The 26,658-nt window shown below is 42.4% G+C and overlaps 1 long non-coding RNA gene across 1 annotated transcript in view; it reads left to right on the top strand.

Moving 5' to 3' along the window:
- LOC131201068 (uncharacterized) overlaps positions 1–26,658 on the top strand; it is a 241,419-nt gene that overhangs the window by 58,312 nt on the left and 156,449 nt on the right. Inside the window, exon 4 of the long non-coding RNA XR_009155776.1 lies at positions 6,791–6,891. This is a non-coding gene — a long non-coding RNA (uncharacterized LOC131201068). The remainder of the gene's footprint in view (positions 1–6,790; positions 6,892–26,658) is intronic.

The following is a 26,658-nucleotide window of genomic DNA, read 5'->3' as shown; positions in this document are numbered from 1 at the left end:
TAGCTGCAAACAGTTTTAAATGACTGTCACAGCGCTTCAACACTATAGCTGATCAGCGCTGTAGGCAGCTAGTAGACCGGTGCCTCTATTTTTAAAGAAGGTAGACCGATGCCTCCCCAAAAAAGGCAATTAGTAGAACGGTGCCTCTATTTTTAAAGAAGGTAGACTGGTGCCTCCCAAAAAAAGGCAATTAGTAGACTGGTGCCTCTATTTTTAAAGAAGGTAGACCGGTGCCTCCCAAGTTTTGTATACTTTATTATTTTTATTATTTATTATTATTGGCCACGACCAGCGGGTCATCTGACCACCAAGCCACACCCACCAATTAAGCCACGCCCACAGAACCAGTAGGGAAAATTTTTGGATTTCAACCCTCCGAGGGGCGGCAAAGGTAAGAGATGTAGCTGAGTGAAGTGTCAGAGCTGCCACAATTTAAACTTCAGAGTAGAAACATTTCTTGGCTCCATTGGTTGAGAAAGGTATACTTTTATTGAAGTTCAAGTGTATTGCAGTATTGCATAGCCAGAAGCATGCCAAAGTCCCTAAATTCTATTTTCCTCTCCTTTAACTATCTTTCACTGCATGATCCAGTATAACCAATCAGGTTCAGGCAAGTTGGTTTCGTAACAGTCAGTCCAGGTTTGGTATGCAGCTCCTTCCTTCTCCCAGCTGGGTGACCTTGAGGTTGCCTTTACTTTCACCTGAGGGCAGGACAAGAAGCAATGGGTTGAAACTAAGCAAGGAGAGAAACAATCTAGAAGTAAGAAGAAATTTCCTGACCATTAGAACAATTAATCAGTGGAACAACTTGCCTCCAGAAGTTGTAAATACTCCAACACTGGAAGTTTTTAAGAAGAGATTGGACAACCATTTGTCTGAAGTGGTGTAGGGTTTGCTGCCTAAGCAGGGGGTTGGACTAGAAGACCTCCAAGGTCCCTTCCAACTCTGTTATTCTATTCTAGCGTTATCTCACTGAGACCAAAGAGACCCTCCAACAAAGTATTAGAAAAGAAATATGCTTTTTTAAAATGTTTTCCTTTTGCAAATAAAATAAATAGAAAATGGATTTAAAAAAAAAAATGAACGAAATAAAATAACTATTTTCCAGGCAGTTCCACTTGTTTTTATAACATCCTGTGAGAGTGGTAAATTTTATAACAACAGATGTCTGTTATTCTGTATTAAATCCACTTAATGGAGGAAAACAAGATTGCACATTGTAAATGCTTGCAGAGTAAAAACACTTTTGCAAACATGGCATGCATTCTCTTTCAAAATATAATAAACAGCAAGAAATAAAATCCCCATCTTGAGGATTTCACCAATGTTGAGTTCCTGGAGAAGGATGAAGAAGTTCACATTAACGCTTTTATAAATATTTTAGCTGCATAAAATTGAAAGGGACGGTTGAAGGCATCTTTTTGCCTGGTGGATGTTCTACAAAACTAGTAGAGACCACATATAGGGTTATCTGTTGGGGCACATTGACAATGAGAGCAGTCAACCACTAAAACGGCTCTCCCTCAGAAGTTGTGGGTGCTCTATCACTGGAGGCTTTCAAGAAGAGATTGGACAACCATTTATCTGAGATGGTATGTTTATATTTATTTATTTATTTATTTATTTTCTCAAACACAACAATATATATAAGTATAAGCATGAAATAACCATACAAATTGAATACAATCAAAGGTAACATTAGGACAGGAATGGTAGGCACGCTGGTGCTCTTATGCACGCCCCTTACAGACCTCTTAGGAATGGGGTGAGGTCAATAGTAGATAGTCTTTGGTTAAAGCTTTGGGGATTTTGGGAAGAGACCACAGAGTCAGGTAGTGCATTCCAGGCATTAACAACTCTGTTACTGAAGTCATATTTTCTACAATCAAGATTGGAGCGGTTCACATTAAGTTTGAATCTATTGTGTGCTCGTGTATTGTTGCGATTGAAGCTGAAGTAGTTTTCGACAGGAAGGACATTGTAGCAGATGATTTTATGAGTTATACTCAGGTCATGCCGAAGGCGGCATAGTTCTAAATTTTCTAAACCCAGGATTTCAAGTCTGGTGGCATAAGGTATTTTGTTGTGATCAGAGGAGTGGCAAACTCTTCTTGTGAAATATTTCTGGACACACTCAATTGTATTAATGTCCGAAATGAAGTGTGGGTTCCAGACAGGCGAGCTGTATTTGAGAATTGGTCTAGCAAATGTTTTGTATGCTTTGGTTAGTAGTGTAATCTTTCCGGAGAAGAAGTTATGCAAGATTAAGTTTACAACTCTTAAAGCATTTTTGGCGATGTAGTTGCAGTGGGCTTTGGCACTTAGATCATTTGATATGAAAACTCCCAGGTCTTTGACGGGGTGAGGGTCATCTACAAGGTTATGTCCATCAAGCTTGTATTTAGTGTTCTGATTCTTTTTTCCAATGTGTAAGACAGTGATGGCTAACCTTTTTGACACTCAGTGCCAAAAGTGGAGCGCGCACATTGGAGTGCCAGAACCTGGAAGAGAGCAGCTGGCCAGTGTGCATTTGTGCAGCAGCCAGCTGCTATTCTGGGTTCCATCACATGCATGTACACTGGACAGTTGCTCTTCGAAGACCAGCTAGCCACCATGCATGCGCACGATGGAACCTGGGAGAGGGCAGCTGGCCTGGTGCTCATGCGCACCAGACCAGCTGTCTGGCACACATGAGCACAACAGAACCGTGAAGAATAGCTGGCTGCCATGCGCATGCCCACAGAGAGGGTTCTGTGTGCCATCTCTGGCACGCGTGCCATAGGTTCGCCGTCGAAGATATAGGGGGTAGGGAGTTGTACTAGAAGAACATTATTCTATGTCCTATGTTAAGCAAAACGTTTTTGGATTGCAACTTTCACCATTCTTAAGTTACATCAATCCAGGGCATTTAGAAGGTGGTGTTTGGAACTTTTAAGGTGGGGGTGTAATGCAGGGGTGAAATGCTCCCAGTTCTGATCGGATCGGGCGATCCAGTAGCGATGGGGGCAGGTAGTTCGGAGAACCGGTAGCAAAAATCCCTGCCCCCCACCACACTGCCCACGCCTCGCTGTTCTTCTTTGTCCCTGAAGTTCTCGGTGGTGATATAGCTGCAAACAGCCTTAAATGACTGCCACGGCGCTTCAAAGGGCCGCACTACAGCTGATCAGCACTGTAGGCGGCTAGTAGACCGGTGCCTCTATTTTTAAAGAAGGTAGACCGGTGCCTCCCCAAAAAAGGCAATTAGTAGACCGGTGCCTCTATTTTTAAAGAAGGTAGACCGGTGCCTCCCCAAAAAAGGCAATTAGTAGACCGGTGCCTCTATTTTTAAAGAAGGTAGACCGGTGCCCCTCAGTAAAACACAATTGGTAGACCAGGGCCCTCTATTTTTAAAAATGGTAGACCGGGGCCTCTCAATAAAAGGTAATTGGTAGACCGGGGCCTCTAATTTTAAAGAAGGTAGACCGGGGCCTCCAAAGTTTTGTATACTTTATTATTTTTATTATGTATTATTATTGACCATGCCCATTTAGTCACCTGACCACCAAGCCACACCCACCAATTAAGCCACACCCACAGAACCGGTAGGGAAAATTTTTAGATTTCACCCCTGGTGTAATGGCTCAACGGTTTAAACCCTGAGCTTGGAGAACTGACAGCCTGAGCTCCATTCAACTGGCTGGGGAATTCTGGGAGTTGAAGTCCACCAGGCTTAAAGTGGCCAAGGTTGGAGACCCCTGATCTATACCATTTGTCTTCTTGTCTCAAGAATTTAGGAGGAGAATTAAGAGGAACGGAAAGAAGGTACTGTTTTATTTGTTTTTTTTTATTGATAGCTTATCATGGAACTTACTGAGTAAAATTTTCCCACCCAGCAAGTAAAACAGACTGTAATTGCAAACAGATTCTTCTGAAAGAACTAGAAGAACGTGGTGGGAATGTACGAAAGTCCCTGCCGGTCACAGCAGGATCACATTTTCTAACTTCTAGCCAACATATTCTGATAATGTCAAAGCAGTTCATGAAGCCTTTAAGAGGAGAAGTAACACCTACTCAGTTGGTAGGTACCTCGTTCTACTACTTTAATCAATTATCTTAAAATGATGTTTTCCTCACTAGACAGACGCTCCTCAAAAAAAGAAGAAGAAGAAAAAACCCATCAGAGAAAGCTGAACGTCGTGCATGAGTTATTTTCTTGCATTGTATCATTAACAGAATAAGAGAGTTGGAAGGGACCTCTGGAGGTCTTCTAGTCCAACCTCCTGCTCTGGCAAGAAACTTTATACTCTAGAGCAGGGGTGTCCAAACTTGGTCCCTTTAAGACTTGTGGACTTCAACTCCCAGAGTCCCTCAGCCAGCAAAGCTGGCTGAGGAACTCTGGGAGTTGAAGTCCACAAGTCTTAAAGGGACCAAGTTTGGACACCCCTGCTCTAGAGGGAAGGAAGGAAGGAAGGAAGGAAGGAAGGAAGGAAGGAAGGAAGGAAGGAGAGAGAGGGAAGGAAGGAGAGGGGGGGAGGGAGGGAAGGAAGAAGGAAGGAAAGGAGGGAGGGAGGGAAGGAAGAAGGAAGGAAAGGAGGGAGGGAGGGAAAAAGGAAGGAAGGAAGGAAGGAGAGGGAGGGAGGGAAGGAAGGAGGAAGGAAAGGAGGGAGGGGGGGAGGAAGGAAGAAAGGGAGAGGAAGGAGAGGGAGGGAAGGGGGGAGGGAGGAAGGAAAGAAGGAAGGGAGGAGAGGGAGGAAGGGAGGGAAGAAGAGGGAGGGAAGGAGGAAGGAAGGAAGGAAGAAGGGAGAGGAGGAGGAGGAGGGAGGAGGAAGGAAGGGAAGGAGGAAGGAAAGGAGGGAGGGAGGGAGGAAGGAAAGAAAGAAGGGAGGGAGGGAGGAGAGGGAGGGAGGAAGGGAGTGAAGGAGAGAGGGGGGAGGAAGGAAGAAGAGAGAGGGAGGAAAGGAAGGCAGGAGGGAGGGAAGAAGGAAAGAAGGCAAGAAGGTTGGTTCGGGGGCAGTTTAAACTCATCTACTGAGCATGTTTTAAGTTCTAAACTAAAGGGAAAACTCTTAGAGAATTGCCTCCTGACTCATTTGAAGATTATGAGTTGAAAACGTTCACATTTTTGAACCGAGAAATCGGGAAATGCTGCAACAATCACTGCTGTGGACTTGTGCACTTTCTGCAGTTGAAAAGACCCTCTGAAGCCCCCAGTCAATACCCCTTAATGCAATCATTAAAAGTAAGAAGAGCAGATAAAGGGACATCCTTGTAGAGGGAGAACCTCAGAAGCATTTTCTTCTTTAAACTTTCAAAGGAACGCTCTGGCAAATCAGAAGGAATACGGTCTTATCAACAAGAAGAAGGAACTTCTTGGAGGCTCTGAGCAGTTGCAAAAGCTGAGCCAGTGTTAATTATCATGCTTCTCTATATCTGAAAAGTAGGAGTCCGGATTCATATTTCTTAGAAATAGTTTCTCCCTTTCCTGCTTTGCTTCCATTAGCAAGAAAGTTGTCCGCATTTATTTCTTAGTGGAGACGTCTCCAAATATCTCATTGGCTCAGATTTAGGTAGATTTTGATCTTCAGAGTGTTCACCAGGAATGAGAAGACTGGAGAAGTCCTTCCTTCCTCCCTTCCTCCCTCCCTCCCTCCCTTCCCTCCCTCCTCCCTCCCTCCCTCCCTCCCTCCCTCCTTTCCCTCCCTCCTTCCTTCCTTCCAAGAACATAATGCTTTTATTTATCTGAAACTTACTTCCTTCCTTCCTTCCTTCCTTCCTTCCTTCCTTCCTTCCTTCCTTCCCTCCCTCCCTCCTTCCTTCCTTCCTTCTTCCCTCCCTCCCTCCCACACTTCCTTCCTTCCTTCCTTCCTTCCTTCCCTCCCTCCCTCCCTCCCTTCCAAGAACACAATGCTTTTATTTATCTGAAACTTCCTTCCTTCCTTCCTTCCTTCCTTCCTTCCTTACTTACTTACTTACTTAACACAGTATTTGCTTCTAAGAATGCAATTTATCTGAAACTAACTAATTAACTTCCTTCCTTCCTTCCTTCCTTCCTTCCTTCCTTCCTTCCTTCCTTCTTTCCTTCTTTCTTTCTTTCTTTCTTTCTTTCTTTCTTTCTTTCTTTCTTTCTTTCTTTCTTTCTTTCTTTCTTTCTTTCTTTCTTTCCTTCTTTCCTCCCTTAACACAGTATTTGCTTCTAAGAACACAGTGCTTTTATTTATCTGAACTTTTTCTCTCTCTCTCTCTTCCTCTTCCTCTATAAAACCATACAATGCTACCTGGCATAAAAGTCAGCGATTACACTAAATACAATCTTCAAAGTTTGCTCTCAGCATTTCTCTTCCATTTCTCCCACTTTGCACATAAACAGACATTTGAAACAGATAATTCATTATGCTGTAGCATGTGTATTTTTCCCAAGGTTTTTTTTTTTAATTATTATTATCAGGCCTTCTATAACCAAAAAAGATAATAACGTGATGAATATTGTCGTTTTCTTAAGCAAAATACAGGATTTCATTTGGCCATGAAAGCACTTGTATTCTGTAGTAATAAGTAAGCTGCCGAGAATAGCATGTTTGATGCACAATAATTACATTCAGATGAGTGACCTCAAGAAAGTCAAAGAGACTTGGAAAGAAGTGGAATTCCAGGAATGAGAACACTGGGCTCACTCTCCAGTACTGAGGATAATATTTACATCAATTTAAATATTTTCCTTATGCAATTGATTGGCTGTGAATGAAATGAATGATTTTGTTACTTATATATGAAGTTTGCTTTCATTGAATCTTTTTTTTCTTTCTCGAGACAGCATTAGAAGATGGAAAAACCAAAGCAGCTTGGAAGCACAACTGAAATGTATTTTCTCCTTTTAATTTTCACAGTTCAAAGACAGGAGCTAAAACACTATAGGTAATCCTTGACTTGCAATCATATATATATATATATATATTTTCTGAGGTTTTCGCGGGTGTTTGTATGTAGGTCTTTGGTTATTCGGGTTTTCTCCCGCGTAAAATTAGAAGTTTCTTGGTGACGTTTCGACGAAGTCTCATTCATCATCTTCAGGCTTCAGCTTCGTGCTTCTAGGAGCAATGTGTGATCGCAGCTGTTTCTTTCTTTTAACTGCTAGTGGGGGTTTGAACTGATTGGGTGGGAGCTTGGCTGTGTTCTGATTGGATGGGGGGTTGTGCTCTGATTGGCCGGGGGTGTGTCCTGTTTGGGTGGGGGCTTCGTTGTGCTCAGATTAGTCTGATTTGCAGGGGGATTTGAGCTGGTGAGCTGCATTGCTGTTGTTTGGCTTCGTGTTTGTGTTCATGCTACATCTTCATGGTGGGTGTCAGTCTGCTGCATGTATGGATTGGAGGGGTTTGAAATGGCTAATGTTGCAGCTGCGGTCTGGCTTCTGGTCCTTGGTTGTGCTTCATCATCGGTGTGGATTTGAGTCTGCTTTCTGGGTGGATGTATGGTGGTGACATCGTGTGTGGTCCTCGTGAGTGTGGGTCTGGTGTCATTCCTCATGTTAGGGACACATTTGTCAATAAGGGCAGGTTTCCAAATGGCTGGTAGGCGGGAAATATCATCTCGTTTATTCATGCTGTGTGGGCATTTTTCTATCTTGATGGCTTCTCTAATTATTCTGTTGTTAAAGTGTTCAGTTTTGACGATAGTTCTGGTCTTTTTAAAGTCAATATCATGTCCTGTGGCTTTAAGGTGTTGGACCAGGGAAGAAGCTGGTTTTTTTTTTAATTGAAAAAGTTTTAAAAAACAAAAACATTTCCCCCCCTTTTTCCCCCCTCCCCCCCTCACAACCCCCTTCTCCACTCCCTTCACCACCCCCCGGCTTCCCGGGTCAATCACAAGGTATTATTATACATAGACCAAACACAGAATAAGATTTTCCCTTCTAATCCAATTAGCCTCATCCGAGTCTTTTCATTTCCTAACCTCCTCCATTACATTCTAAAATAATACATCCTAATTATTCAAAGGCAATCTGATATCTGTTTTGTAAATAATCAATCCATTTTTTCCATTCAATTAAATATCTTTCCTGCGTATTGTCTTTCAAAAAGGCTGAGATTTTTGCCATCTCAGCCAAGTTAGTAACTTTCAATATCCAATCTTCTATTGTAGGTAATTCTTTTTTCTTCCAATATTGTCCAATCAGCAGCCTTGCATAACAGCAAGAAGCTGGTTTGAATGATCATGATCAATCATCCAAAGTATTCATTGCAAGTTCCCAGTATTTTGAAATCTGCTGAAGAGAAAACAGGTGCAGGTCAATTTCAAAATGGCTTCAAAAGAATGAAGGTGATACCATGAAAATGCCCTAAATTTAGCCATAGAAGATGCTCCTAGTATTTCCAGAACTGCAATCGTTTCTTTTAAAGTTATTGTTGTCTACTGATACCATTCCATATTTATTTCAGAGCTGAAATCAATGTTTAGTGAACTTCAGAAAGTTTAGCTTTTAGCAATAGCACTCAGCGCTTAGACCTATATACCGCTTCACAGTGCTTTTACAGCCCTCTCTAAGTGGTTTACAGAGTCAGCCTACTGCTCCCAACAATCTGGGTCCTCATTTTACCGACTTCAGAAGGATGGAAGGTTGAGTCAACCTTGAGCTAGTCAGGATCGAACTTCTGACAGTGGGCGGAATTAGCCTGCAATACTGCATTCCAACCACTGCACAAACGTCAGCTAACCCAATCAAGCTGAACGTGGAATTTGTAACCTTTTTTGGTCAGTTCCAGTTCCAGACTGTAAAATTCCTCAGTGGCTAAGACACTTAGCTTGTCAATCAGAAAGGTCGGCAGTTCAGCAGTTCGAATCCCTAGTACAGGTCTCCTGCGTGAGCAGGGGGTTGGGCTAGATGACTTCCAAGGTCCCTTCCAACTCCGTTACTGTTACTGAATGGAAGGAAGGAAGGAGAGACTGGCAATTTTAACTCTTTCTGTCTGCTTTGTGGTCCTTTGTTGCTTATCAGTTCCGAACTTCGAAAGGTTTCTGTGAGCTAAGCATTCATCTCAAAAATTCCTGCTGTTTCACTCGAATGTCTAAGATCAGATATAATCCTACGAGGCAGCAAATCAAGGAGATTTCCTCAAGGGGCTAAATTACAGGATGTAAAACTATATGAAAAGTCATATGCATATCGGTGGAAACTTGGTAAGATAACGCATGCCGTTTTGCGATGATTGAAGTTGATCCACAACATTTTTGTACAATCAAACAACCGTTTAATGTTCATCTTGAGGGAGAAATGAAAAGATTATTAATCATTTATGTCTCCCCTTGAAAGGACAATCAAACAAACCAGAAACCCTCATCCTAAATTGCTGATACATCACAAAGGTAGTTTTCTTTTTCTTTCTTTCTGATACTTTTGGACCTACAAGTTTGGCAAGCATTGTCATAAATATTCATTAAGCTATTCACAAGAATTGTTGGACTTTCAGGGACTCCTGAGGACAACACTTGTCAGAATATGCACACAAGGTACATGCGGGGCTTCTATAAATCCACCAAGGCAGAATCACTAAGTATAATCCTAGAGATACTAATGAGCATGTATTTTAATCACTTGCAGCAAAAATAATGAATATGCATTTCAATTCACACCTGTAACTTTTAAGAGGTAGGCTGAAATTAATTTTAAAACTTGAGATAATATTCCGATGAGAATACGGGACGCCTAGCTTTCAACAAGAGTCCACATCTCTACTGCCCTCTGAAGAAGTCGGAAATGTTTGTTAAAGAAAACGGCTTTTATGCCAGAGGCGACGTTAAAGTGGAACAGCTTTGCATTTAGGGGTGATACTTTGGCAAGGAAGAGGAAAATGGAGAAGAAAGCAAGAGCGACGAAGGAAACTGGGATGATAAATTGTTGAGTATGAATCTGGTGTTCCTTCCACAACCTATCAAACCTAAGTCCGCCATTTTGTTCAAATAATTTACAATACACAGAGAGGCAGTTGGGTTTAGTGGTTGAGGCTAAAAAGCTGGAGACAGTCAGTTCTAGCCCTGCCTTTGGCATGAAAGCTAGCTGGGTGATTTGGGGCCAATGAACAGGTGACTCTGAATCCTAGTCTTGCCTTAGGCATGAAAGTCAGCTGGTGATTTGGGGCCAATCACTAGGAGAGGGAGAGTCAGTGGGGGGATTCAACCGGTTTGCACCACTTCGGCCAAACCGGTTGTTAAATTGCTGGCTGGCCCCTCCCCTCCCCGCCCCTTCCAGGAGTCCCTACACGCCCTGTTTTGGCTCAGTGCAGTGAAGCCTACTAGGCCCAAAATGGGGTGTGGGGGTGCAGTACGCCCCCCTGAGGCCCATTTTTGATCCCAGGTGGCTGCAGGGAGGCCTACTAGGCCCAAAATGGGCGTGGGGGCATGGCCCCCCGCAGTCCATTTTTGCTCCCAGCAGGCTGCAGGGAGGCCTAGTAGGCCCAAAACGGGGCACGGGAGGGCCGTGTGCCCCCTCATGGCCTGTTTTACTCCCGAGGGGGCAGGAGGCCTAGTGCTGCCTGTCACACCCTTTGGCCACACCCACCATGGCCACACCCACCCATCTGGTCATTAGGACAGAGAACCTTAATGAATCCCATTTGAATCTCACCACTGGGGAGAGTTCTACTTCCACGTTAGCCACGAAAGCCAGCTGGGTTAGGGTTAAGGGTAAAAATTTATTTGTAAAAATAGTTTTAAAAAGAGAAATACTAATAACCAGGGGTGAAATCCAGCAGGTTCTGACAGGTTCTGGAGAACCGGGAGCAGAAATTTTGAGTAGTTCAGAGAACTAGCAGATACAATCTCTGGCTGCCCCAGAGACGGGTGGGAATGAAGATTTTGCAATATCCTTCCCCCAGGAGTGGGGAAAGAATGGGGATTTTGCAGTATCCTTTTCCTGGAGTGGGGTGGGAATGGAGATTTTGCAGCATCCTTCTCCTGCCATGCCCACAGAACCGGTAGTAAAAAAAATTGGATTTCACCGCTGACCCAAACTAGGTAACAACATCAGTGCTAGAAGGGAGCATGTGGTGTGGAGAGGAAGAGGAGGAGGAAGGAGGAGGAAGACTGTGGAGTTCTTAGTGTTCTCTGAGCTTGGTTGTTTTCTTCCAGACATTTCATGACCCAAACTAGGTAACAACATCAGTGCACTGACGAAACGTCTGCAACCGAGCCCAAGAGAGCACCAAGGACCTTCATTTCATTTCAACCCTGAACTACAAACATTCTCCTTTATTGGTCTAGTTTTCACAGAAGAGCTGGTTCCTCCATTTGGACCAGGGGTGTCAAACTCGATTTCATTGAGGGCCGCATCAGGGTTGTGTTTGACCTCCGGGGGGGGGCATGGCCAGCTTAACATCACTCATGTCGGGGGCGCCTGTGGCGGCCCAAGCACTCTGCCAGCAAAAACGGGCTCCTGAGCTCCGTTTTCACCTGCGACAGCTGCCTGCAACCCTCTGCCATCAAAAACAGAGCTTGGGAAGGCTGCCTGCAGCCCCCGTGAGCTCCATTTTCGCCGGCAAAGGCACCGCAGGCCAGCCCTTTGCTGTTTCCAGGGTGATCCCGCGGGCCAGATTTAAGCACCTTGTGGTCCTGATCTGACTCCCAGACCTTGAGCTTCACACCTCTGATCTAGACACTGCTCTTGCCCATTTTCTGGGCTAACTCCGATGTTGCCATTATTGTACTCAATGGCTCTTTTTGCTTTTTTTAGAATCAGCGGCAGCTGCTGCTATAAATATAGAAGCAGCTAAAGAGCAGGCTTTGATCTAATGATGACAGACAGACTGACATCAGAAGGACTGCAAGCAGAGCCAAATAAGGAAATTAGAGAATCATGTCAACTGCCCTTTGGTGCATTTTGAGGAGGCTACGTTCTATTATAGACACAAGGTCCATATCACCTGTACAAGCAGACCGTAATTTTATTTTTTTAAAAGTGTTTGGTGTCTTTGGTGCTGCTTTTTACAGCTTCTTCTGGGGGGGGGGGAGACGATCCCAGTTTCACCACAGTAGCTGACTGGTATTTGTCATCTTTTCAGATGGAATATCCCAGTCTTTTGAACCAAGTGCAATGGTTTCAAAACATCATGTTACCCGCTTCGAAAAGGGTGATTGAATTATGGAGGAGCCCTCAAACATAGTCTAAGAGGAGCTTCGTTTGGGAACTTCATGTAAGACACTGAAAACTGTTTAGGGATGAGGAAAGATAAGGGAAGGTTTAGTGGGGCCATAAAGGTGGAGGGTTAGAGCTAAGCTAGGTTAACTCAGCATTGAAAATCAATAAGGGAGAATTAGGTGTAATCACTCTCAGTGTTTAAAAAAAAAAAATCCAGAGATTTAAGCAGTGGGGAAATGCTCCAAAGTCTGCTACCGGTTTGCTGCGCGCGCGCATGCACAAAGCATGTCAAACGCGTGCTTCATGCACATGCGCACCGCAGGTGCTACTGCGCAGCACTGAAACGGGAGGCTTAAGAAGCCTTTCCTAAGGCAAGTAGAACAGCGAGGCAGCGGCACAGCCGTGCCACGTGATTTATATTTGCTAGAAAGCAGGATTCCCTGCTTTCTAGCGAATATAAATCATGCGGCACAGCAGATCGTCGGAAATATCGGTTCATCTGAACTGGTAGCATTTTTTTACTACTGGCTCACCCGAACCAGTAGCTTTTATTACTACTGGTTTGGGAGAACTGGTCCAAACCGGTAGCATTTCACTCCTGGATTTAAGTTATAAAACTATCTTTCCTATTGTGCAGTGATAGAGTTACTGCACTGATCTGTGGTGAAAGTATCCTCTGATTATTTTTATTTATTTGTATGTTTGTTTGTATTCCGCCTTTATTATTTTTACAAATAACTCAAGATAAGATGGTGAACATATCGGACACACTTTCCTCCTCCTATTTTCCCCACAACAACAACCTTGTAGGTGGGTTGGGCTGAGAGAGAGAGAGGGACTGGCCCAAAGTCATCCAGCTGGCTTTCATGGCTAAGGAGGGCCTAGAACTCATTGTGTGGCGTCAACTAGTGGGTTTCACTTACCTTCTCTATCGGTTTGGAATTGTGTGCGTGTCTGGGCATGCGCCAGCTTTGCTCACGTGTGGCACTTCTGTTCATGCGCAGAACCTCCTGCGCATGTGCAGAGCATCTATGATGACATCCGGGTGGGTGGGCGGAGCCTCCCTCCATCGCTGCTACCGGTTAACCTGAACCAGGGTGAACCGGTAGAAACCCACCACTGGTGGCTTCACTCCAGGTTGCAAATCCTCTGACATGCACAGTAGACGTGCAAACTCCTCCACCTGCACCTTCTGGAGGAAGCCCTGTGCGAGTAGATTACCTCAGAGCATTAAATAAGGGCTCCTTGCCTCAGCGAGGTAGCCTGCCTTTGCGGTGCGAAGCATCGAAGCAACCCATAGCAACCTCACACAATCCCATTCTCTTCCAGCTAATTCATACCAGGGGCTGAAAGTCCGGCGAATGCCAGATTTTGCGTATTTGACTCGGCGCCAGAGCTATCACATTTCCAGAAAGTTAGACACTGACAAGGGTGGGAAAATGGTTCCCTCTCTCCTGTCCTTCTCCCTCCTGCTCCTCCTCCTCCTGCCCTGAGGAAAAATAAATAAAGAAAGCTGTCAAAATAGAAGTTAAAAAAAATTGCAGAACTAAAGTTGTCTGGGAGAAAATGTTGGTTTTGGTTGTTCAAAGCTATTCATATTAAAATACTTTCATATTAAAAGTAATTATGTTCTTTTTGCTGATGATGTCAAACTATTTAACACTACCAACAATACAGCTACCCTTCAAAAAGACTTTGACTTTGTGTCAGAATGGTCAAAAACTTGGCAACTCCAAATCTCAACCAGCAAATGCTCTGTCTTACACATTGGAAAAAAAGAATCCAAACACTAAATACAAACTTGATGGACATTACCTTACAGATGACCCCCACCCTGTCAAAGACCTTGGAGTTTTCCTATCCAATGATCTAAGTGCCAAAGCCCACTGCAACTACATCGCAAAAAAGACTTTAAGAGTTGTAAACCTAATCTTACATAGCTTCTTCTCCAGAAACACTACACTACTTACCAGAGCTTATAAAACATTTGCTAGACCAATTCTTGAATACAGCTCGCCTGTCTGGAACCCATACCAAATTTCAGACATCAATACAATTTAACATGTCCAGAAATATTTTACAAGAAGAGTTCTCTATTCCTCTGAATACAACAAAATACCTTATGCCACCAGACTTGAAATCTTGGGTTTAGAAAACTTAGAACTCCGCCGCCTTCGACAGGACCTGTAAACCGCCCTGAGTCCTTCGGGAGATAGGGCGGTATAAAAATTTGATTAAACAAATAAATAAATAAATAAATTTAACTCATAGAATCATCTATTGCAATGTCCTTCCTGTTAAAGACTACTTCAGCTTCAATCACAACAATACAAGAGCAAACAATAGATTTAAACTTAATGTTAACCGCTTCAATCTTGATTGCAGAAAATATGACTTCTGTAACAGAGTTGTTAATGCTTGGAACACATTACTTGACTCTGTGGTCTCTTCTCAAAATCCCCAAAGCTTTAACCAAAAACTGTCTGCTATTTTTTTTTTTAATTTATATCCCGCCCTTCTCCGAAGACTCAGGGCGGCTTACATTGTGTAAGGCAATAGTCTCATCCTATTTGTATATTTATATACAAAGTCAACTTATTGTCCCCCCAACAATCTGGGTCCTCATTTTACCTACCTTATAAAGGATGGAAGGCTGAGTCAACCTTGGGCCTGGTGGGACTTGAGCCTGCAGTAATTGTAATTGCAGGCAGCTGTGTGTTAATAACAGGCTGCATTAGCCTGGTGAGCCACTTCCCAGCCCAATTGACCTCACCCCGTTCCTAAGAGGTCTGTAAGGGGCGTGCATAAGAGCACAAACGTGCCTACCGTTCCTGTCCTATTGTTTTCTTTCGTTATATCCAATTAATATAGTTATTGCATGCTTATGCTTATATATATACATGCTTATATATTATATAGTTACTTTCATGCTTATGCTTATATATACTGTTGTGACTAAATAAATAAATAAATAAATAAATAAATAGCTGTTAAAGTTAGGTGTTTGTTGTTCTCAACTACTGAAAAAAAAATCAGCATTCATGACAAAAGGAGGGAGAACGACAGAGTAGAAGGCAAAGCTGTTTAAAAAATCATCTGGTCATTTATCTTGGTATGGGGAATTTGGAACCTTGGCAAACATGATCAGAATAGAACTGGACAGGATCTTGGAGATCTTCTAGTCCAACCCCCTGCTCAAGCAGGAGGCCCTGTACCATTCCGGACAAATGGCAGTCCAGTCTCTTCTTAAAAACCTCCAGTGATGAAGCGCCTACAATTTCTGAAGGCAAAATGTTCCACTGGTTAATTGTTCTCACAGTTAGGAAGTTTCTCCTCAATTCCTAACAGTTAATTAATAGTTAATTAATAATTTAATTCTCCTAAATTCCTAACTTAGCGGCTACTGGTCTATGAGCTACTGTGTCTCCATTAGTAGATAAATTGGCAGATGGTGTCACTTTTTGTTTCTGCTTCTGGTACAGATGATGAATTCTGATCCTTGGTTAACTGTTGACTTTCAAAAATCTGAACGGCCACACGGTCTCAGGATACTCACGATGAAAGCAGAAGAGTTGGGCATAACGGCAGCCTTATTAAAAGTTTTTTAAAAAGGAAAAAATAAACATTAATACAAGCTCCATGTAAGAAGGAAGATAAAAATGAATACAAACGGAACTTAACCAGAAAGATAAAAATGAATACAAACCAATACAAAATGAGAAGGGAAAAAGGAAATTGAAGTAAAAGCTAAAAGTGCAAGAAAGAAAGAAAAATAAAAGAAGACTAAAAAGAAGTGTCTTCCAAATGGGCTTTTTAGCAGTTGTAAGCACAATAAGAGAGTTACCTCTTATTTGTCTATGATCTATCCTATCTAATTATCAGAACCACAAATCTTAAATTCATTTTTTTTCCTTTCACACCAAACATCTATAAAGGGTTTCCATTTTTTAGTTTATATCTATCTATCTATCTATCTATCTATCTATCTATCTATCTATCTATCTATCTATCTATCTATCTACTGATCTATCATCTGCCACACAATCAGGTCAGTTTTGTTATTTCATATGGTTTTCTAAAAGAAATTTTGACTCCGATTCCTCCTCTTTTACCATTTTGGGTGTTGAGTGAGATCCAAAGTTCTGGTCCTTGCACTTCTGGTAATCTCAACCATTGCAATTGGAAGCTGATGTGGTGTCTCTTTGACGTTGTCTCTCCACCTTCTTCTGGGTCTGCCTTGCATTCTTTGGCCTTCTCCACTTTTTATATATGCCTTGTATGGTGTAGAATCCCAAAACAGTCTCTCCAGGTGAGCCAGTTTAACAGGTGTTAAGCTCAACAAGATGAAGATGAAACTGAAATACTTTGGCCACCTAATGAGAAGGAAGGACTCACTGGAGAAGAGCCTAATGCTGGGAAAGATTGAGGGCAAAAGAAGAAGGGAATGACAGAGAATGAGGTGGCTGGATGGACTCACTGAAGCAGTAGCGTGAGTTTAAATGGACTTCAGAGGATGGTAGAGGATAGGAAGGCCTGGAGGAACGTTGTCCATGGGGTCATGAAGGGTCGGACATGACTTTGCAATTAACAACAACAACAACAACAACAAAGCTCAACAAATAAGGTATTAATAGGTTTTAACTTAAGCTCAAGAAATAGAAAACGATGTTGAAAAAACCATGAAAATAGATGATGAAACAGAACTGAGAAACAAAACAGTTTTTAAGATTGAGGGGGAAAAGGAGAGGTGGTATTTATTTTTTTATTTTTTTATTTATTTAATTTTGTCATAACAATATACACAAGCATAACAAGCATAACACAAAAGATTATATAATATATAAACATATATATGGGGAGAAACAAGTTAGTATAAGCATATATATATATATAGGGGAAGAAACAATATGGGTTCCAGACAGGCGAGCAATAATCAAGAATTGGCCTAGCAAAAGTTTTATATGCTCTGGTCAGTAGCGTGGTGTTTTTGGAAAAGAAGCTAAGTAGAATTAAATTAACAACTTTTAGAGCCTTTTTGGCTATATAGTTGCAGTGGGCTTTGGCACTTAGATCGTTAGATATAAAAACTCCAAGGTCTTTAACTGGGTGGGGGTCATCAGTGAGGTAATGTCCATCAAGCATGTACTTAGTGATGGGTTCTTTCTTCCAATATGTAGGACTGAACATTTGCTGGTTGAGATTCGTAATTGCCAAATTTTAGACCAAGTGGTTAGATGATCGAGGTCTTTTTGAATTGTAGATGTATTGTCAGTGGTGTTAAAAAGTTTGACATCATCAGCAAAGAGAACACAGTCACTTGAGATATGATCATAAAGATCATTTATGTATACTATAAAGAGAGTTGGTCCAAGAACGCTACCTTGAGGAACACCACTCTTGACAGGAACAGGATTTGATATAGCACTACCAACCTTAACCACTTGTTGTCTGTTTGAAAGAAAAGCAGATATCCAGTTGTGTAAGGGATAAAAGCAGATATCCAGATGTGTATTCAGCTGGTTCAGACAGGTTTGCCCGAACTGATAGCGGAAATTGTCACCCACCCACCCCGGCTTTATGCCATCCTATTTGGGCATGTTTTTTGAGGCCATGCGCATGCATAGAAGGCACACCCATGAGCAAAGCACATGCGTGGAAGTCCAGGTGCATGTGTGGAAGGCAGGCGCGTGCGTGAACTGGGCGCATGCACTGGCCCACGTGTGGTGAATCAGTAGTAACATAATGAGAAACCCACTGCTGCGGAAAAGGTAAAAATATCTGGGTATCACTAGGACAAATGCGAATTGTATTTTATTTCAGAAGTTTGTTTGTTACCCACAGAGAAAGCAGCGAGAAATAGACGGTGGGATTCGAGTTAATTTTAAAGAACACATATTCTTGTCCTCTGCTCAGAATCGGCTGTGTCAGCTTCCCTTCTTTTTATCACGCAAAGCCAAGCAGGCGCAAAATAAATACCAAGGGTTGGGCAGTATAAAATATAAAAATTTGCCTTCATGCCATTTGGAAGGCGTAGATTCCCGTGATATGAGCAAAGCATCTCATTGTCACCGGGGACATGCTTAATGCATTATGAGCTTCAGAAGCAATATTATGAGAAAATTTATGACTCTGAAATGTGTAAGCTTCACACTGGGGAGCTTAATCACATTTCTTTATGAATTTATTTATTCAGTGTTATGAGTCGCTTTTCCAGCTCAAAAAACGGGTCTACTCAAGGCTATCTCCAGTGCTTAGAAAGGGGGCGAAGGGAAGCTATAAAATGAAATGGAAGGTAAGTTGCAAGACTTTTTGTGTGGGGGTTTGGGAAATAAGTTTGTGTCCAATGTGCAAACTGGGAAACCATACAAAACACACCAAACTATAAAGGAGAAAGATCAGAGAATGTTATGGGCACCATTTATGCTCTCTTGTTTTAGCTCGGTAGCATACCCATCAAACGGCAAATATTGATTTTAAAAAAGGTTGGTAATCCCATCTCCAACACAAGCATTGAAAGAAAAAGAAAACCTTTTATTTGATGAACGATTGAGAGAACTAGATACTGCATCCACATATTTTATTTATTTTATTTTATTTTTTTATTTATTTGTCAATCATATGTAAGATAACAGGTAAAAGTATAAACATAATTTGGATACATGAAAAGAGTAAGTAAAAAAGGAATATTAGGACAGGGACAGTAGGCACATAGGTGCAGTTATGCACGCCCCTTACAGACCTCTTAGAAATGGGATGAGGTCAACAGTAGACAGTTTAAGGTTAAAGTTTTGGGGGTTTGGGGAAGAAACTACAGAGTCAGGTAGTGCATTGACCACTCTGTTGTTGAAGTCATATTTTCTGCAATCAAGTTTGGAGTGGTTTACCTTGAGTTTGTATCTATTATTTGCTTGTGTATTGTTGTGGTTGAAGCTGAAGTAGACAAGTAGGACATTGTGGTAGATAATTTTATGTACTATGCTTAGGTCAGACTGAAGTCTGCATAGTTCTAAGTTGTCTAAGCCCAAAATTTGGAGTCTGGTGGCATAAGGTATTTTATTGCGAGCAGATTGGAGGACTCTTCTTGTGAAATACCTCTGGACTCTCTCAATTGTATTTATGTCCGACATCAGGGGTGTGTTCTACTTACTTTTACTACCGGTGCCCGCGTGCGCATGCGCAGATCGGTTTTGATGATGTTCGAGTCAGTAAGCGGAGCCTCCTGCCAATTTTATTACCAGTTCTATAGAACTGGTCTGAACCGGGGGCAACCCACCACTGATCCACATTACAAAAAAGATGTTGAGACTTTGGAAAAAGTGCAGAGAAGAGCAACTCAAATGATTAAAGGCCTGGAGAAAAAAAAATTAGGAAGAACAGTTGCAGGAATTGGATATGGGTAGTCTAGAGAAAAGAAGGACTGGGGGGGATGGGGGGATGACACACATGATAGCGGTTCACCCAAACCGGCCATAACCAGCTGAATTTCACCACTGGCTAATGTGCCTCGAAAAACAACAATAATGAGAGAAAGGTGTGTCTTTATATCCACTTTGCAAGCGTCCCAGAGACATCTAATTGGCCTTCATGGGAAACAAAACACTGGATTGCGGAACCTTGGTCTAATCCAAGAAATCTCTTCTGATACTCTTAGAAAGAGACTTCTATCAACTTTATTATTTTCAAGCACAATATCCATGCACTTAAAAGATGGAATTCTACTTCTTCCAACATGGAAGGGAAGAAATGAGAACTAGATGATCAAATCATGTCTTGGAAGGTCTTCTACACTGACCCCCTCATGCAGTCAGTTTAAACCCCTTGGGATCATTGTTAAAGAAATGATAAGATGAATATTTTCTCGTTTCTAAAACAGGAACCAATTTTCACGAAGGGGTATATTTCATATAAGTTTCGTAATAATTTGAAGCAGGCCAGACCCCTGAATAACAATGAGAGAACACCTACTTTTCCATCACATCAATTGTTCCAGATGTTCGTAAACTTTGGGTGGTCACGGGGATGATGGAGGGGTATGTTTTCAGCCCTTCTGCTTGATTTAGTGCTACTTGCAAACTGAAGTCAAAGAAACATCTGCCAGATGCAGCAAGCTATTTTAAAGAAGGCAACTCTTTGCCTCAAAAACCAGCTTGAGCCCAGTTTCGTTCTTTAAGTCTGTTTATATGTGCTCTGCGGAAAAAAAAAATTGCCGCTTCTCTTATTCAAGCAGATGTTTCCCTCAAATCTCTTCAGAGGAACAAAAATGCCACAGGAATTTCAATAGGTAGCCAGATGGGGCCCTGGGTGCACTTTGACCCATATATCATAGGGAACTAACTTATACAGCTGAAAGCCGACTTACATATGGTTCCTGGCCTACATGCTCTACTAGAGTGGGGTGAAACTACCACTGAATACGATGAAGAAAGCTTCCGAAATTTCTTTTGACACAGTTATATTGCTGAAGCCAAGCAAAGGCTGACCTTTTTTTTTTTTTAATTTGCATTTATATCCCGCCCTTCTCCGAAGACTCAGGGCGGCTTACACTATGTTAGCAATAGTCTTCATCCTATTTGTATATTTATATACAAAGTCAACTTTTATTGCCCCCAACAATCTGGGTCCTCATTTTACCTACCTTATAAAGGATGGAAGGCTGAGTCAACCTTGGGCCTGGTGGGACTAGAACCTGCAGCAATTGCAAACAGCTGCTGTTAATAACAGACTGCATTAGCAGTCTGAGCCACAGAGGCCCATTTAAACCTTCTACACAGCCTGATGGAAAAACACATGGAGGAGACACTTTGCTGGTGGCATCAAAGCCTCATCATGAATATCGTAACTGGCTGGCCAACCACACTCAACCTGTAGTCCTCAACGGAACTACATCCACATGGAGGGAAGTATGCAGTGGAGTATCCCAAGGCTCTGTTTTAGGCCCAGTACTCTTCAACATCTTCATCGATGGCTTGGATGAAGGGATAGACGGGGAACTCATCAAATTTGCAGATGACACCAACACCAAGATGATGTTGGCAGGGATAGCCAACACTCCAAAAGATAGGCTCAAGATATAGAAGGATCTTGACAGACTTGAACATTGGGCGCTATCTAACAAAATGAAATTCAACAGTGAAAAAAGTAAGGTTCTACATTTAGGCAAAAAAACCCCAAAATGCACAGGTACCATATATGTGGTACCTTGCTCAATAGTAGTAACTGTGAGAGGGATCTTGGAATCCTAGTGGATATGAGCCCATTTAGATATGAGCCAGCAGTGTGCAGCAGCTGCCAAAAAAGCCAGCACAGTTCATAAACAGAGGGATAGAATCAAGAACACATGAAGTGGCTAAGGGCTGGGAAGTGGCTCACCAGGCTAATGCAGCCTGTTATTAACACACAGCTGCCTGCAATTACAATTACTGCAGGCTCGAGTCCCACCAGCCCCAAGTTTGACTCAGCCTTCCATCCTTTATAAGGCAGGTAAAATGAGGACCCAGATTGTTGGGGGGGCAATAAGTTGACTTTGTATATAAATATACAAATAGAATGAGACTATTGCCTTACACAATGTAAGCCGCCCTGAGTCTTCGGAGAAGGGCGGGATATAAATTCTAATAATAATAATAATAATAATAATAATAATAATAATAATAATAATAAAGTGTTAATACCACCTTATAATGCCTTGGTAAGGCCACACTTGGAATGTTGCATTCAGTTTTGGTTGCCACGATGTAAAAAAGATGTTGAGATTCTAGAAAGAGTGCAGAGAAGAGCAACGAAGACGATTAGGGGACTGGAGGCTAAAACATATGAAGAACGGTTGCAGGAACTGGGTATGTCTAGTTTAATGAAAAGAAGGACTAGGGGAGACATGATAGCAGTGTTCCAATATCTCAGGGGTTGCCACAAAGAAGAGGGAGTCGGGCTGTTCTCCAAAGCACCTGAGGGTAGAACAAGAAGTAATGGGTGGAAACTAATCAAGGAGAGAAGCTACTTAGAACCAAGGAGAAATTTCCTGACAGAACAATTAATCAATGGAACAACTTGCCTGCAGAAGTTGTGAATGCTCCAACACTGGAAATTTTTAAGAAAATGTTGGATACCATTTGTCTGAAATGGTGTAGGGTTTCCTGCCTGGGCAGGGGGTTGGGCTAGAAGACCTCCAAGGTCCCTTCCAACTCTGTTGTTGTTGTTGTTGTTGTTGTTGTTGTTGTTATTATTATTATTATTATTATTATTATTATTATTATTATTATTATTATTATTATTATTATTATCTAACTGATTAGTTCCATCATTGGAGAAGAATGAGGTAGTGTGTCCTCTCATATCCTTTGAAGTACAGGAAGGAATGTTCTGCGCCAGTGATGGTGAACCTTTTAGACACCAAGTGCCCAAACAGGGTGTGCACGCACGCCCAGACTGAAAGCTATAAATATGAGCAAGTCGCTGACTGGGGAATTCTGGGAGTTGAAGTCCACCACTCTTCAAGGGGCCAAGTTTGGACACCCTGATCTAATGGAATCAGTCCTGTCCTCCATCTTATGCAAAATGACACAAAGTCATCTGGAGCACTTTGGTTAAATGAAAAAAAAAAAAGACAAAAAATGGCAGTCAAAATTATGAGATTGAAGTTGTTGTCCAAAACAATCTCTCTCCCTCTCCCTCTCCCTCTCCCTCTCCCCCCCTCTCTCTGTGTGTGTGTGTGTGTGTGTGTGTGTCCAATCACATAATTGTGATTGCCATCTTGATTTTTTTTTTTACTGTCCCTTTTAGAGTCCTTTGAGTGGAGATTTTGCATAAGCATCCACTGCATAAGACCCATCATGATAGAAATAAATCTAGGTGTTTATACAAGCCACCCAGAATCTAAATTTATTGATTTTTAATAGCCTTCTAAAAATTTTGGCCTTCTAACTCAGGCTAATAGGGAGGCATCTAAATTAATCTCTCTCTCTCTCTCTCTCTAATGATTGTTTTAAGGCAAAGTAACTCCTACAGAGCAGAATGCCTTCCTGGGAAAAAAAATTTTCTAGTCTCTCCATAAAATGAAGTTTGGAAGAAATTTCACATGGAAGACGTAACAGATAAAATTATCTACAAATAATTTTGAAGCTAAAAATTGGCGTTAGCTTATATTTGCAACGAATGGAAGCTTCTCACTCAGCATCCGTGGCATTTCAGATTATCCGTTTCTTGCTGTCAGTGGGGTGAACTGACATTTTTCTGATTTATTTTGAAACTCAATATAGGCAACAGCACAAGATAATCATGATTGTCCCAAAGGTCCTTTTTCCAAAAGGCAACTGAGCTTTGTTTTTCCTTGAAGATGTTTCGCTTGTCATCCAGGAAGCGTCTTGGATGAGAAGCAAAACATCTTCAAGGAAAAACAAAGTCCAGTTGCCTTTTTAAAAAGCACCTTTGAGACAACCATGACCCTGGATGACTGAGAATTCCCACGGACTTTCACACAAGGTATTGTAAGAGACAGAATATGTACAATCAAAAACAGGATGTCAGGGTTCCAAGTAACACCCCCAACGAAAGAGGACTCCGAAGCTAGAAGTTCCTCAAAGTCCCGTTTTATTAGAGATGTCATATCGGCACATCTGGGAAAACCCGAATCTGAATGTGTCCAGGTTTTCCCCACCTATAGAGAAGTCCAAGTCCCTGCCCAGCACCCACATGTCCATCACATGATCCAATCAAAGCACCATCCCAACTAGAGATGCCTCCCAGTCACACCCCTCCAGGTGCAGGGCAAGATGTCCTTGACTCTCTTAGAAAGGAATGTTATTTATTTATTTATTTATTTATTTACATTACTCAGGGCGGCTTACAGTGTATAAGGCAATAGTCTCATTCTATTTGTATATTTACAAAGTCAACTTATTGCCCCCCCAACAATCTGGGTCCTCATTTTACCTACCTTATAAAGGATGGAAGGCTGAGTCAACCTCGGGCCGGGCTTGAACCTGCAGTAATTGCAGGCTGCTGTGTTCTAATAACAGGCTTCTAACAGCCTGAGCTATCACGGCCCTTATTATGACTATATATCACCTCTGCTCCATACATCCCCCCCCCACCCGCCCAGTCTCCCACAGCACTAAATGTGGCAGGCCTGAAGATCCAATGCAAAGATGGCTTCCAGGCCCGACACATACCTCCACTGATATTTTTTAAAAAAACTTCATTTAACTTTTCCTTTTAAAAACTTCATTGACATCACTTCCGTTCTTTCTCCTGGGGCGTCATTTCCCCCCCACCCATCTTTATTCAGGATTCTTCCTACACCTTTTTTGGCTGAGTTTATTCTGAGATTCAGGCTTTTGATAGCTGTAATTTTGGTTAAGTAAGTAAAGAAAACTTTACTTACAATCGAAGACCAGCTGGCAACATGCATTATATCTATCAAGAGAAGGCAACATGAGAAGAAGGAAGCCATAAAAATTATGGGCAATATGGTGAGTTGATTAATCTGATTCATAATGCGGATGAAATAAATATGCATGTGTAGATGTGGGCAAGCGGGTGTATATATGAATTCAACAGTCGAAAAATCTCATCTATTAACCCTTGAAGAGCAGTAGTGGGGAAAAATATATATATATTTCCCTTTCTAGAGTTTTCTGAAAACACTTTGGCCATTAGAATCAGACGTTTCTTCTCATCTGGCCTGCAGAGGCAAGTAAGTTGCATGAGGGTTATTAAATTTATACACCTAGCTGCACAAAATGAACAACATATGGACAATAAACTCACTGGACAGAAACATACCACTTTCATGTTTTGGTCATTGCATCAAACCATGGGGGCCGCTGCGTTTTGCACCGACTGGAGCTTCCGGATGCTTTTCAAGGGCAGCCCCATCTAGGGTGTTGTTTTGTTTTTTTTAATACCATTTGTACAGTGGTGGGTTGTTCCCGGTTCGGCCCATTTCTATAGAACAATGGTCACCAACTGGTGGTCCATGGACCACCAGTGGTCCATGAAAAATTTTTGGTGGTCCACAGAACAATGATTTGCATTTTTGATGTTGCGTTAAATCGGGTCCTCAAGCTATGCCCCCCGGGACAGATACATGCAATGAATGCTTGTGTTGCTGCAGAGAGTCTCCCCCTTCGGGGTCTTTTTGTGCAGGTCAGAGGGGGGCAGAAATTCTGACCCAAGGTCTGCTTCAGCTTCCTGGTGTGGGGCTTTGGGTGAAGGCTGGAGGGAAATGCTGCTGGTGGCGAAGAGCTGGAGGGCCTTGTTCCAGTGGGATTGCATCATGGCCTGGAACTGGCTGACCATCTCAGCCTGCTGAGCCTCCAGGCACCAGTACCTGGTCTTGCACTCCCGCAGATCTTCCCTCTGCTTGGAAAGCCTATGCTCCTAGTCCTCAGTGAGGTGTTTCTGCTGAGCCTCCTTCTCGGTCAAATCCAATTTGAACTGGACCAGCTGTTTTGCCAACTTTTTCTCATGGTGGCTGCTTAGCTCCAACAACTGCTTCCTGTTGGGGCTCTAAGGAGTCCAGGCGGGCAGGTGAGAAGTGACTGGGAGGGGAGGGATGAGTGGAAGCTGGCGAGGCACCCCTTGATGTGAGCGACATCAAGTTGGCCACACTCACCCAGTCACATGACCACCTAGCCATGCCCACCCAGTCGGTCATTAGGCAGATCATATTAGTGGTCCGCGGGATTTAAAATTGTTAAGTTATTGGTCCCTGAGGTCCGAAAGGTTGGGGACCCCTGCTATAGAACCGGTAATAAAACCTGCTGGAAGCTCCACCCACTGACCCAAACTTCATCAAAACTCTTCTGCACATGCGCAGAAGCTTCATCGCGCAGGCATGATGCAAACCAGTAGTAAAGGTAAGTAGAACCCACCCCTGCTTTTGTACCTTGCTACACTATATAACTGGATAAGTTATGGAGCAGAACTTAGCATTCTCTCTCCCTCCCTCCCTCCTTCCCTCCCTCCCTCCTTCTTCTCTCTCTCTCTCCATGTTTTGAATCCTAATCAGTTGTTCTGATATTTTGGAGTTTCAAATAGGGATTTTCCATCTCATAATAACACTTTGGTCTCCCTCCACATGAAAGAATGAATCACCAAAGCTGGACATGTATTAAAACAGAGGAAAAATATGTTCATTTATTACCCGTTTGCTAGTATCTTTCTTGAACTATTGGCTCTCTGACTCTCATTCCTTACTTGTGGAGGGACAATAGTTTTTAAGAATGCTATATTAGTTTTCAAGAATGCTATATTAGTTGTTAAGAATGCTACCTTAAAAACAACTTCTGAAATATTACCTCTGGTCTTCTTGATCTTCCTTTCCTTTCCTTTCCTTTCCTTTCCTTTCCTTTCCTTTCCTTTCCTTTCCTTTCCTTTCCTTTCCTTTCCTTTCCTTTCCTTTCCTTTCCTTTCCTTTCCTCCCTTCCCTTCCCTTCCCTTCCATCCCTTTCCTTCCATCTCCCCTCCCCTCCCTTCCCCTCCCTTCCCCTCTCCTCCCCTCCCCTCCCCTCCCTTTCCCCTTCCCTCCCCTCCCTTCCCCTCCCATCCTTTCCCCT

Source organism: Ahaetulla prasina, chromosome 6 (assembly GCF_028640845.1).
Source record: "Ahaetulla prasina isolate Xishuangbanna chromosome 6, ASM2864084v1, whole genome shotgun sequence".
NCBI classification, from domain to species: Eukaryota; Metazoa; Chordata; class Lepidosauria; order Squamata; family Colubridae; genus Ahaetulla; species Ahaetulla prasina.
The sequence above is the reverse complement of the archived record's forward strand: the minus strand, read 5'-3'. Positions and strand labels throughout refer to the sequence as shown.